We start from the raw sequence: 17,548 nt of genomic DNA, 5'->3' as shown, positions 1-17,548 counted from the left end.
GGCATGCATCTAGGCCCACCTGTATTAGCCATTGGAGAATCAGCTCAAACATCTGACACTCTGGCTACTGCTTTTGCTATGAATAGTAAAGTTCTTTATCTCTGACCCAGGAGTCTCATGTCTTCTACTTGTATCCATGAAACAGGATAGCCTGTTAGCTTGCAAGTAGAATAAAATGTCAGACCCTTTACAGCTCTGGACACTGACCTGCACCCATGAGACATTGAGTCCAAGGGCCTCAGGCCAGGCACCAACACCAGACTCCTCATACCAGGCACTAAATCTTGTCTTCCTCCTGCCAGATACCAACTCCCAACCTATGCTGCCAACTATTCCTTCCCCAACTCCTCCCGCAGAGGGTAACTCCACACTAACAGTTCCAGAGCCTAATTCCTAGTTTTTGCTTCAGATACTGAGTTCCATCCTCTCTTTCCAGAGAGTGAGTCCTGACCTCTCCTGCCAGGAGTCAAGTCAAGACTCTGCCTCCAGGGGATAAGTCCCAACCTCTGCCACCAGGAGCTAGGTTCCCCAGTTCTCCCTCCAGAAACCAAATCTCTACTCCTCCTCCAAATGCTGTCCTGATTTCAGCTTCAGAATCTAAGCCTCTACTTCTTAGTCCTGAGATGAAATCTCCAATTTTCACTGCAGAGGTGAAGTCCCAACTTTCACGTGTGGTCACCAAAGCTGTCTAATGGCCTGACATCAAACAGAGCATTTCATGACACCATTACTCATGCAGAGGAGAAGAGTGGAAGGGACTGGCAGTCTTCCACAGAGGGTAGAGTCCTTTTAGAACTGATCCTAGGAAATCCAGGAACAATAAGAGGCCCTGAGCAGGGCCTTCCTACCCTCTGTGGCTGGTTGGTCTTTAGATAATGACTCAGGCACCTGGCAGTCCCATTTCTTGGGTAGAGAAGGTTGGAGAGCAGTGAGATCGGCATGGAACAACCTCAGGGGCCAAGACGAAGGGTGTGGAGGCCTTTTAGGCAGGGTCCACTGGGGAAAAGAGGTAAACCTAAATACCAGCACATGCTCCCCCACCAGAGTTGGCTGGACATGCACCTCAACCTGGGTTTTTAATGGCCCCATCTCTTGTGCAGGGGAGGAAATAGTTGATGAGAGTGGCACAAGTCAACACCGGGGTTCTCCGTGGTGAGTGCAGTGGTCTTTCAGGAGGGGCAGTACAGGAACTGGAGGGATCTGGAGCCCCAGGCAGCACCCTGCCCCCCACACTCCACATCCGGCTGCTCTTCCAGTAACTACCAGGGATTTATGGCCCAGTTTATCACGTGGGGGAGGTTGAATAGCAGTGAAATCCCATGGGATGACCCCAGAGGCCAATGTGAGGGGTAAAGAAATCTTTCAGAGGTAACTTCTATGGAACAGGGACTATTTGAAACCTCATCTAAGCTCCACCCTTTTCAGCCACTTAGCCACCTGACATTGTCCTGGCCGTTCTCTGTTGCCACGGTTTGCAAGGTTGGTTCTCTGTTGCCACGGTCTGGAAGGTTAATTGACTTGCTCAGCTTGACTCCAGAAGCCAGATTGGCTTAGCCCTCAGGGGCCTCCACACAGGGTGCATTATTCAGAAGAGTACAGATTAGTGCATGCATGTGAAGAAAATGCCTGAGGCCAAGGGGAGAACCATCTGAAAGGATTAGAAGGAGCAGTGGTTGGCACTCATACAGGCAAAAGAATAGTACCTGCTCCCACCAACCAGACTGGAAAAACACACATAATTCATGAGGCATTGAGTAGAGTCCTTAAGAAGGTCTTGTCCCGTAGTTGTGCAGAATAATTAGCCCTAGACTGGGACTGCTTCAGGACCCCATCTAACAAATCATAAAGACAAGACCTGAAAGAATAAAAAGATTTCCAAGAAACCTAACTGCATCCCATGCATCCCCAAACGAAGTTCAAGAAGATAATACAACACGACCAGGCGCCTGGGTGGCTGAGTCAGTTGGGCATCTGCCTTCAGCTCAGATCACGATCCTGGGGTCCTGGGATCGAGTCCCACATCGGGCTCCCTGCTCAGCAGGGAGTCTGCTTCTCCCTTTGCCCCTCCCGCCTGCTCATTCTTGCTCTCTCTCAAAAATAAATAAATAAATAAATAAATAAATAAATAAATAAATAATCTTAAAAAATAATACAACACAACCATGTAGGATTTATCCCTGGGATGCTAGCTTATAATTAACCTATGCCAATCAATCAATTTCATGCACCACATTAACAGAGTGAAAGATAAAAACCAATGATCATCTCAATAGATGAAGAAAAAGCATTTGACAAAGATCAACATCCATTCATGATTTTAAAAAAAGCAAAACACCTTAACAAAATAGGTATACCAGAAACTTACCTCAACACAATAAAGCACATTTATGAAAATCCCACAGCTAACATTATAACTAATGGTGAAAATCTGAGAGCTTTTCCTCTAAGATCCAGTACAAGGCAAGCCTGCCCACTCTCACCACTTCTATTCAACATAGCACTGGAAGTCCTAACGAGAGAAATGAGACAATAAAAGAAAATAAAAGGCACCCAAATCAGAAAGGAAGAACTAAAATTATCTCTGTTTTGGGGCACCTGTGTGGCTCAGTCATTAAGTGTCTGCCTTCAGCTCAGGTCATGGTCCCAGAGTCCTGGGATCGAACCCCGCATCAAGCTCCCTGCTCAGTGGGAAGCCTGCTTCTCCCTCTCCCACTCCCCCTGCTTGTGTTCCCTCTCTTGCTGTGTCTCTCTCTGTCAAATAAATAAATAAAATCTTTAAAAAAATAAAATTATCTGTTTTTGGATGACAAGATCCTATTTGTAGGACATGAAAAGATGCTCAACATCACTCATCATCAGGGAAATGCAAATTAAAACCACAGTGAGATAGCAACTTTACACCTGTCAGAATGGCTAAAATGAAAAGCATAAGAAATAGCAAGTATTGGTGAGGATGTGGAGAAAAAGGAACCTTCATGCACTGTTGGTGGGAATGCAAATTGGCGCAGCCACTGTGGAAAACAGTATGAAGGTTCTTCAGAAAATTAAAAATAAAATTACCATATGATCCAGTAATTCCACTACTGAGTATTTACCCAAAGAAAACAAAAGCATGAATTCAAACAGATATCCGCACCCCTATGTTTATTGCATCATTATTTACAATAGCCAAGATATGGAAGCAACCCAAGTGTCCATCAATAGATGAATGGATAAAGATGTGGTATATATACAATGGAATATTATTCCGCCTTAAAAAAGAAGATCCTGCCATTTGCGACAGTAGGAATAAACCTAGAGGACATTATGCTAAGTGAAATACGCCAAAGACAGAAAGAAAAATGATTAGTGATCTTGCTTAAGTGAGGAATCTCAAAAAGTTGAATCCATAGAAACAGAGAGGAGAACAGTGGTTACCAGGGGTGACCCTGGGGAGGTAAGGAGGGTAGGGGAAATGAGAAGATGTCAGTCAAAGTTTATAAATTTGCAGCTATGTACGATGAACAAGTTCTAGCGATCTAACATACAGCATGGTGATTATAGTTAATAATACTGTATTGTATACTGGAAATTTACTAAGAGAGTAGATTTCAGGGGTTCTTAATACACACACACACAAAGGTAACTATGTGAGAAAATAGATCTGTTAATTGGCTTGACTGCAGTAATCATTTCACTATGTATATCTACTTGCCTAGTGGCTATTACCAATGGAATATGAAAAATGCATATATGTTTCTCCAGAATACTTTTTTCCATCTCTAGGAACGCTGGAAGGGCAGGGGCTCTGCCTGCCTTCAGTGCTGAGGATATACAGCAGGTGACTAGAAGTTTATTTCATATTCAAGAAATATCTTCCCACGAGGAAAACAGTAAGCCCACATGGCTTGAAGTTCAAGTTGTGCAATGCATTCAAAAAGCAGTTCATTTGAGGCTACATAAACTCTTTCAGAGAATAGAAACAAAAGGGTAAAATCCCCAGTCCAGTTTATGAAGATAGCATGTTTGTTTCCTAGGGCTGCCCTAACAGAACGCCACAAACTGGGGGGCTTAAAACAACAGAACTTTATCGCTTCACGTTTCTGGAGCCTGGAAGTCTGCAATAAATGTGTTGGCAGGGCCACGCTCCCTCTGGAGCCTAAAGGTGACCCCTCCCTTGCCTCTTCCTAGTTTCTGGCAGTTTGCCAGGAATCTTTGGCACTCCCTGATTCCAGATGCATAACTCGACCCTCTGCCTTGTTACCACATAGCATTCTCCCTGTGTCCCCCTGTCTTCACATGTCTTCTTTTTTTTTTTTTTTAAGGATTTATTTATTTTAGAGAGAGCGAGCAAGCAGGGGGAGGGGCAGAGGGAGAGAGGAGAGAGAGAATCCATAAGCAGACTCCCCAGTGAGCACAGAGCCTGATGCGAAGCTTGATCCCAGGACCCTGAGATCATGGCCTAAGCCGAAATCAAGAGTCAGCCCATTAACCAACCGAGTCACCCAGGTGCCTCTTAATTTTTTTTATTACGTAAACTCTTCGCCCAATGTGGGGCTCAAACTCACGCCCCCAAGATCAAGAGTTGTGCACTTCCCTGACTGAGCCAGCCAGGAGCCCCTGGCCGTCTTCTTATAAGGACTAAGGGCCCGCCTTACAGCAATATGACCTCATCCTAACTAATCCCATGTGCAATGACTCTATTTCCACATTAGGTCACATTCTGAGGTACTGGGGGTTAGGACTTCAACATCTTTTCTGCAGGAGCACAGTTCAACCCATAACAGCATAATGAACAACAACAAAAATTTCAGGTTTATCTCATTCGGGAATATAGATGCAAAAATCCTAAATGAAATACTAGCAATATGTAAAAAGGATAAAGTATCATGACAAGATGGGTTTATCCCTGGAATACAATGTTGGTTTATTATTGGAAAATTGAACAATGTAACTTACCGTATTTACAGATTAAAAGAGAAAACTCATGATTGCCAAGAAAGACATAGAAAAAGTATCTGACACATTTTAGCAGCCATCTATAATTTTTTTAAAAACTTAGCAAAGTAGGGGCATCTGGGTGGCTCAGATGTTAAGCGTCTGCCTTCGGCTTGGGTCATGATCCCAAGGTCCTGGGATGGAGCCCCACATCCTGCTCAGTGGGGAGCCTGCTTCTCCCTTTCCCTCTGTCCCTCCCCCCTACTCATGCTCTCTCTCTCTCAAATAAATAAAATTTTTTAAAAAAATTTAACAAAGTAGGAAGAAATGGGAACTTCTATAACCTGGTAAGGATCTCTACAAAAAAACCCATTATTCTCTTGGGGCGCCCAGGTGGCTCAGTCGTTAAGTGTCTGCCTTCGGCTCAGGTCATGATCCCGGGGTCCTGGGATCGAGCCCCGCGTCGGGCTCCCTGCTCCGTGGCAAGCCTGGTTCTCCCTCTCCCACTCCCCCTGCTTGTGTTCCCTCTCTCACTGTCTCTCTGTCAAAAAATAAAGTCTTTAAAAAAAACAAAACATTATTCTCAGTGGGAAATGTTGAAAGATTTCCCTTTAAATGAAATTTTAAAAACACTGCAAGTGTTCTACTATCAATGTTTCTCTCCACCATTGTACTGAAAATTCTAGCCAATTCAGTAAGAGCAGGAAAAAAAGGGTATAAGGGATCAGTGGTCTGTAGGGTCAGCGATCGTAGAGAAGTAGGTTTATGAGGCTCAGGTCAAGAGCTCAGGCTGCAGGGTGACAATGTTAAGGATACTTAAAACAGAGCTCCTGGATATTTCAATGTACACCCTCAGGAAACTACACGGCCTCCTTTCTAAGCTAACAAAATTTAAAACTTCCCGGATACCTACCTGGGCTAACAACCAAGAGATCTGTATCTGGACGATGACCATGCTGGCCTTTCTCTGAGCCAAACCGCTGAAGCTGGTAAGACACATGGAGATCAGATTTTTTTTTTTTTTTGCACCCTGCAATATGCTACAGACCTGCTTCACCAAAAGCCACGCCCTCGCCACAGTGTCCCCCCCCACCCCCATCGTCCAAGTCCTGAATTCAGAGTGGTGTACCCCAGTGTATTACCATCCTTTCCCCCCCAAATTGTGCATGGCCTTACACCCTGGTGATGCTGAGGATTTTCCACAGTAATATTAAGATATTATACATATTATATACTATATATATTATATGCTATATTATCTCCATTTTATAGATAAGGAAACTGAGGCTCAGAAGGAGTAAGAAATGTAACCAAAGTCAAACCATGCTGGCATGAGATAATAGAAAATATATATATTGGTCTCTGCCCCCTGGTTCCTCACATGGAGCTCCTAAAACCCTTGAATCTCCTAAGTGATAAAAGCACAAGAGCATCTCTTGTTCTAATATTTGCCTCTGACCCTTGTTCCTGACACAGGGCTCCTGAAACCCTTGTAAATTCCTAAGTGATAAGAACATTAAGAGCAGGGCACCTGGCTGGCTCAGTCAGAAAAGCATGCGACTCTTGATCTTGGGGTCATGAATTTGAGGTCTACTTTGGGTGTAGAGATGACTTAAATAAATAACTTAAATAACTAAAACTTAAAAAAATAGAACACTAGGAGCATCTTTTGTTCTAATGAGGTGACTCTAGTTGAGCTCCTGGGTGGGGCTGGTTACCAGAAAGACCAAGCCATGATTAGGAGCCTGGGATTTTCAGCCCCGCCTTCCCCCACTTCTCCAGAGAAGGGAGAGGACTGGAAACAGACTTAATGACCAATCATGCCTACATGAGGAAGCCTCCATCAAAATCCCAGTAGCATGGGGTTCAGGGAGCTTGCAGTGGGGGTGAGTGCATCCACACACTGGAAGAGTGACACACCCCAACTCCACAGGGACAGAAACTCCTGTGCTCGAGACCCTCCCAGACCTTGCCCTATATATCTCTTCATCTGGCTGTTCATCTGTATCCTTCATCATGTTCTTTCATAAACAGATAAATATAAGTGCCTCCCTGAGTTCTGTGAGTCGCTCTGGCAAATTAATCGAACCTGAGGAAGGGGTCGTGGAAACTTCTGATTTGTAGCCACAACTTCTGGGGGTAACCTGGGGACCTACGACTTGCAGGTGGCATCTAAGGTGGGCAAGGGGGCGGTCTTGTGGGACTGAGCCGTTAACCTGGGGGATCTGACGCCATCTCCAGGTAGATGGTGTCGGAATTGAGTTCAATTGTAGGATGCCCACCTGGTGTCACAGAGAATTGCTGGATGTGGAGAGAAACCTCCACACCTCTGGTGACCAGCTGTGTCAGAAGTGAAGTGTTCTGTGTAGAAGCAAAGAAAGAAAAAACCGAATTCAGGAAACAAACCCAAAATCGGGCCCACATAAGCACCAGCACCACGGCCCCTCTCCCAGGGACTGACGGCCACAGATCCTCAGCAGCCGCCTCACAGGCCTCCAACCACTAATTACCTCAGGAACTCAAATCCTTAGGGCCACGTCCCTGACACCACCGGCAGCTGACCTTCCACAACTGCCAATGGCCAAACCATAGGGCACGTCAGAACACACAGAAAAACAAAAGAAATCCCTCAAGTCTTGACTGTCAGGGTCTGAGACTTGACCCTCTGGGAAGCTAACAAGTTTTATAGCTGCTGACAGAAGGCACAAGACTCGTGGGGACTTTACGGAGGACTTTCTCCTCAGGGCACAGCAGGATGCTGGCACTCCATGTCCTCCAAGTCTCGAAGGGGTAATGCGGAGGGGCCATGGTGGATGCTACCCATGCAGTGGGTTTCCAGTACAGCCAAGAAACGCTGAGCTTGGAGAATCCAGCCTGCTCTTTGTCCCGGAGGGAGACATTACCTCATCCCGCCAGGTTGTTCGCTGTCAACACAATCCTGAGAAATGGCCAAGGTAATGAGCGGTCAGGGCCTTGTATTCTTAGACATCCAGGAAGTAGTCTACGGCCAGGCTATTATCCTGCAACCCACACGGAGGAGTTTAGGCTGATTTGCTGGTGTTTGGTGTCACTGTCAATGATTATAGGGACTACATGGGTCCAAAAGCCAACTCCATCCCCAATGGAAAGATAGTCTGTTCCCCATTCTTCCCCCCTCAAATACAAATCTACAACCCAAAGGGCACAGTTTATTCCGGTTTAGGATTTGTTGTTAGCCTTGATTGGAAAACACCATTCCATTGGTTTGGTTAAGTCCCATGGGTGGTGGCATCAAGGGCCTGGAGCCAATTTGCTGAGCTCTGGCATCATCTGAGGCCATTCAGGTAGCAGGAGAAGAGAATGAATTTGTATCAGTCAGATCTAAACAAGGCCATGTTGGCCCGTGTGTGTGTGTGTGTGTGTGTGTGTGTGTGTGTGTGTGTGTGTAGGGATGAGGGAGATTCAGGAGCTGACATTGATACATCAGGCACAGCAGAATAGTTTAGGCCTGGCCATGTTCACATGAGTTTTTCTGTTTTTGTCATCCCGGGGAAGTGATGACAGACCGAGCAGGAGGTCAGATTGCCAGCTGCGTCTGCTGCTTGACTCTGGGAGACCGTGTGACTGTTTCTCCAGGCTTCAGGGCTTGATCAAGGGGGACCAAGAGAGGATTAATCGTCTCCTCACCTCACACCTCTCAGAGGCTAACCCACGTGCTCCCCAAGTCCTCTCCTTGCACTGCCAGGAAATCAGTGTGTCCTATTCCAGTGCCTGTAACTGCACTTTTATCCAATCATCTCCTACTTGGACCCAGATCTTTTATCCAGAAGGGTCAGGTGCAAAAAGACCAAAGGCATTTTTACGAAATTTACAGGGTTTTGTTGTGGGGGTTTTTTTTGTTTTTTTTTTTTATGTCTTCTATCTTGGCCACTGGGGGTCACTGTAGGGGAACTCAGGGAGCGTGTACTCAATCATGTGATCCTCATCCTTATGATCTAGCACCGTGTCCATCCAACAAGAGAATCCAGGTGACTGAACCAGAAAGAAGTTTGAATCTCCTAGGCCTCTTTTGGGCTGAGCTGCCACCCAGATGGTTACCAACCAGGTTAGCCTGGGTTTGCCATGAGGAGGAAGAAAGATGGTGTCCAAGACTGGCAGAGCAGAGTCTCTGATTTTCAAACTAGGTCTCTAAGACACACCCCCCCCACCTTTTGTTCTGATCATCATCTAGGAGGTATCCAATAGGAGATGATCCCTTTTTGGTGATAGCCACCTTCAGTGATCAATCTGCCTTACTAAGGTGTGTGGACAAAGAGGAGGTGAGAGGGGTAGTCTGAGATTCTTCTGAGTCCATTTTTGAGGAGGCTGTTCAATGGTCATCAGCTATCTGCCAATGGTAGGGAGCTTGGGATGTCTATCAAATACTTCGACTCTTGACCCATTGTGGGGTGGCCTTTGTAACAAAAGGTACACCACTGTCAAGACTGCAAATGGTCTGCATCAGAAACATAGTCTTTAACTTTGTGTCCAGTCTCTGATGATGGATGCACTGTCATGTCCAGCGTTTGGGGAAGCCCCGGCGCCGTCAACCACTTGATTCCAGTCGGTCTCATCAGAGAACGGGCCCTTACTGTGGGCGTCCACACGGGTGACCCAGACTGACCTCAACCACTAACCATCCATTACTGATCCCCACAGGCCCCCATCATTGCCCCCAAGCCCCCATCAATCACACCAGACACCCTCTATCAGACAAGACCTGCCCACACAGTCTCTCAGGCCCTAAAACCTCAAATCGAGTTCCAATTTTATGCCAACTGCCGTGAAGCTGCTTCTGAGAACCACTTCTATTTCCTGTCCCCACCTCTAAGCCCACCTTCCCTAAGGGGTGCTCTTTTTCACAGGTCTAGTAGTGAGACTGCCGTTTCTGAGCAGCATGGGAAAGCTAAATTGCTCTAAAGCTGTGATTTTCAAGCTTTTTAAAAGTATCATAAGTCTTCTCAAAAACAGATAAGGAGAGGACACTCCTCGTGGAATTGAGGTTTCCTCGTTAAGCCAACCTAGGTCGGTCCAGTCCAAGACCCCGCCTTTTCTGCGAACCAGTCGACCCGCCCCCAGCTCAAGCATTTAAGGGCAGCCGGGCTCAGACGTTCTCACTGGTTGAAAAGGCTATCAATCAAGTTCCCACTCCCGCCCCCTGGCCGCGGAAGAGCCGCGGATCGGGATCCCGCGCTCCTGGACAGGCCAGCGGGTCGATCAGCTTTCTGCCGTCTCGCTCAGCACACTCAGCGACTCGGGAACCAGAACTCTTGATTGGCTGCCCGCTGCCCTTTCAGCCGGAGAGCCCACCCTCTAAAGGTGTCCTAGCTGCTCTGATGAACAGCTGATTAACCCGAGGGCCGCCACCGGCCCACCGAGCGGTCACAGCTGGCTCCGCCTCTTCCTGAACACCTAATGGCACACAGACAGGCGGGCCTGCAAAGAGGCCTTGAGCCCAGCCCAGCTTCTCGGCTGGTCCCCTAAGGTGTCGGGTTCGGTCCCCGGGAAGGGAGACAGTGAGACAGTGTCGTAAGTGCGCAGTGGGGCGAGGAGTCTGCGCAGCCCCCACGCTAAGGAGCGCGAAGGCCTGGGGGCAGGTCCAAGACACTTGTGAAGAGTAACTCAAGAGGGCTGCTACTTGGTTTCTCATCTAGCGCAGAGGGATTGACTTGGATTCAGACCGCGGGAGTTCCATCCCAGTACAGGAAATTTTACCCGCGTGTGTGCGTGTGTGTGATTTTTAAATATATATGTATATATTCACACTTTCTGTAATTGTGTTTCCTGTATGATTTTGTAATATGGTAATGGTGGTACTGTAATTAGCTTCCAACTCTAGTTTAAAAGTTAAAAAACAGGGATGCCTGGGTGGCTCAGTCGGTTAAGCGTCTGCTTTAGGCTCAGGTCATGATCCTGAGGTCCTGGCATTCCTGGGATCGGGTCCTGCATCAGGCTCCCTGCTCAGGGGGAGCCTGCTTCTCCCTCTGCCTGCCGCTCCCCCTGCTTGTGCTCTCTCTCTCTCTGACAAATGAAAAACCTTTTTAAGTTAAAAAAACAAACGTAAAAAGTCGTAACTGTTAGAATCTGTTATTGGTCATACAATATATAAAATATGTAAACTGTAACATCGATAACCTAAATTGGGAGGGGGAGAAGTAAAAGTGTAAAGTTTAGGACTGCTACTGAAGTTAGGTTTCTACCAGCTTCTAATACGGTGTTGTTATAATTTGAAGATACTTTATGTAAGCCTCATGGTAACCACAAGGGAAAAACCTATAGTAATTACAAGAAAGAACATGATAAAGAAGTCAAAGCATACTGATACCAAGACAGCAAAGCACCAAAAAAAGACTGTAGGGTAAGAAACAAGGAACAACAGATCTACAAAAGAGCCAGAAAACGATGAACAAAATGGCAATAGTAAATCCTTACCTATCAATATTACCTTAAATGTAAATAAATTAAATTTTCCAATCAAAAGACATTAAATGGCTGAATTGATTAAAAACAAACAAACAAACAAACAAGACCTAACAACGCACTGTCTACAAGAAACTCACTTTAGCCTTAAGGACACACATAGACTGAGGGTGAAGGCATGGTAAAAGGTATTTCAAGCACATGGTAAGCCATAAAAAGCAGGTGTAGCTATATTTATATCAGACAAAATAGACTTTAAGCTAAAAATGCTACGTTTTATTAATCAAAAGTCTTTTTCAGATCCCAAACTGACCCCTCTGAGCTTGTTTTGTGTTGTTGTTGTTCTTTTTCTTTTCCAAAAAAAAGTTTCCCCCCAGAGAGGCCACGTCTGTAGGGCAAGTGGAATTTTTGTGGAAAAGGGAGAAAGCAGATTCCAGGTGAGAAGAATGATGGCCCAAAGGTCGATATGACTTAGAATCTTGGCAGAAGCAGAGGCTGAAAAGTGTGCTTGGAGAGTTTTTTTCATTTAGATGGAATCTGTTCAAATCCACACGCGCGTATGCGCCACACCTCGGTATGACATTCAGAGCCCCGTGATCCAGACCCAAATAACCTGTTCTGTCTCATCCTGATGGGTTTAGGGTTTTTGAAGATTGCCTTCCTCCTCCCCTCCCAACCTTCCTCCCTCTCTCCTCTTTCTACCTCCTCCCTTCCTTCTCCTCCTCCTTCTTCTCTCTCATTAACAGCCTAGTTTATTTTTGTTTATTTTTTGGTAGCATGACCACAGTTAAAAGGACAACACACCCAATTCACTTTGTGTGTGCTGTGGGTTGGGGGTGCTCAATAATAAAGGTAGAGAATGAACAGCAAGGGGGATTAAGATTTTATTATTTATTTGACAGAGAGAGACACAGCGAGAGAGGGAACACAAGCAGGGGGAGTGGGAGGGGGAGAGGCAGGCTTCCTGCTGAGCAGGGAGCCCGATGTGGGGCTTGATCCCAGGACCCTGGGATCATGACCTGAGCCGAAGGCAGCTGCTTAACTGACTGAGCCATCCAGGCTCCCCGGGGATTAAGATTTTATATAAGGGGAGTCATCTCTGAGAAGCTGATCTTTAGCAAAGACGTGAAGGAGGGGAGGGAGTTGGAAAGAGAATAAAAAGACAAGACTACAGCATTTCGAGGCCCCCAGAGGTGTACCTGTCCTTGACACCTCGTAGCCTCCATCAATGGCTCCTCTTTTCCCAAACTTCAGCTGAGACCCTGGATCCTCATTCTGACCCAGGCAGAGTTCCCCAGACCCTCTCTACCTTTGAGATGACTGACTCCAAGAATCCTGCCACTTTTCCGACAACTACTGCTAAAGGCCCTGACTGGCCTAAATCATTTTTCTTTTTTAAGATTTTATTTATTTATTTGACAGACAGAGACAGCGAGAGCAGGAACACAAGCAGGGGGAGAGGGAGAGGGAGAAGCAGGCTTCCCGCTGAGCAGGGAGCCCGATGTGGGACTCGATCCCAGGACTCTGAGATCATGACCTGAGCCGAAGGCAGCCGCTTAACGACTGAGCCACCCAGGCGCCCTGGCCTAAGTCATTTTTCAAACCTCGTCTTCAGAAAATGCCACCTTCCATGCCATACCCCAAACCTCCCAGAAGTGACTGCTAGAGATTCCGAAACCACGTCTATTTCGAGTCCACAATCTAAACATTCCCCCAAACCATAATTACCACGATTTCATTTTTTTAGGGCACTTATTTAAAAACGTCCATGGTCGCCACAATAATGTGAATAAAGATTCATTCATTCAACCAATATTTACAAACATCTAAACTGTATCAGGCAATGTTATAAAAGCACTCTCAAATTAACCCTCTCAATATCCTTAGGAGGGAGTTAATGTCATTAGCCCATGTTGATAGAAGAGTAAAAAGGGGGGTGGGGGGTGGGGGGCGCCTGGGTGGCTCAGTCTGTTAAGCGTCTGCCTTTGGCTCGGATCATGATCCCAGGGTCCTGGGATCGAGCCCCACGTTGGGCTCCCTGCTCAGCGGGGAGTCTGCTTCTCTCTCTCCCTCTGCCCCGCCCCCAGGTCGTGCTCTATTTTGCTCTCTCTCAAATAAATAAATAAAATCTTTTTTTAAAAGGAGAGTAAAATGGGAACAGAAGGTCACACATTTGGGGAGGGGGCTGTGATTTGAACCCAGGCAGTCTGGCTCAAGAATCTGTGCCCTTAATCACTAAGACTGTCATGATCATGGCTCTTGTTTCAAAGTTCTCTCTTCAGTTAGACATTTCCTTTAGGTCTTTTTCAAATGTCATCTCAGTGAGGCTTTTTTCCTGGCCACTCTAGCTAAAATTCACACATTCACACACACACACACACACACACACACACACACACTTTACCCTTTCCTGTGTCATTTTTCTCCTTCACATTTATTATACATTTTACTTAGTGATCTAGCAATTAGCATTACTCAAAATTGTTATTTGTTCTTTACATATGTTATCTGTCTTTTATAGAAGTCAGCTCCAAGAGGGCAAAGAATTTTGCCTGTTTTATTCACTGCTGTAACCCCTGTCACACAGTAGGCACTTGGTAAATATTTGTGGGATGAATGAATGAATAAATGAGGGAATGAGGGAATGAACCCTTCCAATGACGGCTGATTCCAAGGTGCCTTGTCTGGATCCTGGTTGGCCCTGGATTCACTCTTCTGACTCATGCAGAGTCCTCTGACCTCTGATATATTGACTCTGCTTACAAATATTAACATTTAAAATCGGAATCATACCACTCTGATGAATTTCTATTAAGACAGTTTGCCCTGGGGACACCTAGGGGGCTCACTCAGTTGAGCGTCTGCCTTCCGCTCGGGTCATGATTTCGGGGTCCTGGGATCGAGCCCCACGTCTGGCTCTGCACTCAGCGGGGAGCCTGCTTCTCCCTCTCCCTCTCCCCCTGCTCCTGTTCACGCTCTCTCTCTCTCTCTTTCTCTTTCTCTCAAATAAATAAGTAAAATCTTAGAGAGTTTGCCCTGGCATGAATTATGAGCCAATTTAATTCCTTGTTCAATGCCCTACAGTGGTGCCCTTAACCCAAAGCCAGTTTGGGCCATTTTCACTTTTCTGAAACTGTTTACAGTGGGATGAATCACTTTCGGGTTAATTTTTACAGTGATGATTTGATTCCTGCATCAATTTTCTTGTCCGCGTCTTGTTTCAGCAATAATGGCTTTGCCCCAGATATCTCCTCGGAGTCAGGCTGCTCCTTGAACAGCTCAGGCACATTCTTGCTTCAAGGACCCTACTGGTTGTTCCCTCCACCAGAAATACTCTTTTTTTTTTTTTTAAGATTTCATTTATTCATTTGAAACAAAGAGATACAGAGAGAGAGAGAGAGCATGAGCAAGCAGGGAGAGAGGCAGAGGGAGAGGGAGAAGCAGGCTCCCTGCTGAGCCAGGAGCCCAATGTGGGGCTCAATCCCAGGACCCCAGGATCATGACCTGAGCCGAAGGCAGACGCTTAACCATCTGAGCCACCCAGGAGCCCCAAGAAATACTCTTATATCTCTAGCTCATCTCTTGTTTTCCTCACATTTCTTTCCTTTTTTTTTTTTAAGATTTTATTTATTTATTTATTTGACACAGAGAGAGACAGCAAGAGAGAGGGAACACAAGCAGGGGGCGTGGGAGAGGAAGAAGCTGGCTTGCCACTGAGCAGGGAGCCCGATGTGGGGCTCAATCCCGGGACCCTGGAATCATGACCTGAGCTGAAGGCAGACGCTTAATGACTGAGCCACCCAGGCGCCCCTCTCAGGTTTCTTTCCTGGAAAAAAAAAAATCACCTTTCTTTTTTATTTGTTTTAAATTTTTTTTATTAACATATAATGTATTATTTGTTTCAGGGGTACAGGTCTGTGATTCATCAGTCTTACACAATTCACAGTGCTCACCATAGCACATACCCTCCCCAATGTCACCAGCCACCCCATCACCCAGCCACCCCATCCAGCCACCCCATCATCACCCAGCCACACCATCCCTCCCACACCCCTCCACTCCAGCAACCCTCAGTTTGTTTCCTGAGATTAAGAGTCTCTTATGGTTTGTCTCCCTCTCTGGTTTCGTCTTGTTTCGTTTTTCCCTCCCTTCACCTATGATCCTCTGTCTTGTTTCTCAAATTCCTCATATCAGTGAGATCATATACTTGTCTTTCTCTGATTGACTTATTTCACTCAGCATAATACCCTCTAGTTCCATCCACGTCATTGCAAATGGCAAGATTTCATTTTTTTGATGGCTGCATAATATTCCATTGTATATATATACCACATCTTCTTTATCCATTCATCTGTTGATGGACAACTGGGCTCTTTCCATAGTTTGGCTATTGTGGACATTGCTGCTATAAACATTGGGGTGCAAGTGCTCCTTCGGATCATCTTTCTTTTTTAAAAAATCATTTTTCAACAAGGCCTAAGCTGACCACCCTATTTTTTTTATTTTTAAAGATTTATTTATTTATTTGAGAGAGAGAGAGAGCACACGAGTGGGGAAAGCGGCAGAGGGAGAGGGAGAGAGAGAATCTCAAGCAGACTCCTCACTGAGCACAGAGCCCGACATGGGGCTTGACCTCACTACCCGGAGATCATGACCTGAACCGAAATCATGTGACTACCCTATTTGAATACAAGCTTCTGTCACCTTACACTCCCGATCCCCCTTGAATTTATTTGTTTGTTTGTTTGTTTATTTTTAAGTAATCTCCACATTCAATGTGCAGCTCGAACTCACCACCTGGAGCTCAAGAGTCAGATACCCCCTGGACTGAGCCAGCCTGGCACCTCCTGGTCCCCCTGAAATTTAATGCATACTTACCATCTCCCAACATACAAATAACGTCATTGGTTGCCTTGTTTATTGTCTGTCTCCCTCTGCTGGAACATAAGCTCTAGAAGGGCAGGAAGTTTTGAATCTTTTGTTTCCTGCTGTCTCCCCACTGCTTATAACACTGCCTGGCATCCAGTAGGCAGGCACTCAATAAATACTCGTTGAATGAATAGCTCCTGTCATGCTGAGCTTTTGTGTGTGTGTGTGTGTGTGTGTGGCCAGTTTTCACCGAGTCTACTATTTCAGGATCAAGAAGTGCAAGTTCACGTTTTGTGGAGAACATTGGATCCTTCTACCAGTTTTCCCTCAACACATTCTAAAGCTCAGAGTTGTGCCTGCCATCAGTTTACTCTGTGGTGCTTACGTCTAGCAGTAGCAGTCGTGAATCTGGTAAGATATTTTGGTTTTATTTCCTAGGTAATCCAGGACAAAAAGTGTAAGCAATGCCCCTTATACAGTCCAGAATTACCTAAGACGAGCTTCGCTAAAGCTTCGGGTCAACTTTGTGTAGTGCATAAAATCTAAATTTCTAACCGTGGCCCCTGGGGCCCTATGGATCTGGCCCCTGACCGCCTCTACAATCTCATCTCTAGCCACTCTTTTCCTGGAAGAGCCCAGGGCTTCCAGTGAGCTCAATATTCCAGCCACACTGGCCTTCTGGTGAAACTTATCTCCTCTGTGGGTTTCTGTGTTTGCTAACTCCGGTCTTACCCACCACCTTGAGGGAAACTCCTTGAGGACCCAGACTGTTCTAGTGGCCGTTTCTCCAGAAGCCGACCCTGACACAAGAATCAAAGTCAAGTCATTTCTTCAGGACAGAATTCCAGGAAGCTCCTGTAAGGCAGTGGGGAAGTAGGGCAGCAAGACAGAGAAGAGAGAAGGCAGCCGATGGAGACTGTTAGTAAGCAACTTAGCGTTGGGAGTTAACCTGAGCGTGTTCCCACTGCGGAGTTCTGGGGGCCGGCAGAGAACACACACCTTAGAGATGTCCCATCTGAGGGCCCAGGGGGCAAGGGTGCTTATCTACCAGCTCCCATCAGTCATTGGTTAAGGGCTGCTGCTAAGGGGTGTTCATTTCCTGGCCCTTCCAGCCTGCCAGGCCCACAGACAGAACGGAACGGCCTGCTGCAGCTTGAGCGGAAGCCCTCCAGCGAAGACATACGGACACTGGCGGTTGGCAGTTGGCCAGCACACCCCGGAGCTGTAAGGACATGCGGATCCAGGCAGGAAACTGACTGTCTGTTACAGGGCCTGCGACTGTCTTGTTTGCTGGGCCTCGCACATAATAAATGCCCTGTGAGAT

Source organism: Neomonachus schauinslandi, chromosome X (assembly GCF_002201575.2).
Source record: "Neomonachus schauinslandi chromosome X, ASM220157v2, whole genome shotgun sequence".
Classification (NCBI taxonomy): domain Eukaryota; kingdom Metazoa; phylum Chordata; class Mammalia; order Carnivora; family Phocidae; genus Neomonachus; species Neomonachus schauinslandi.
This window is presented reverse-complemented; position numbering follows the sequence as displayed.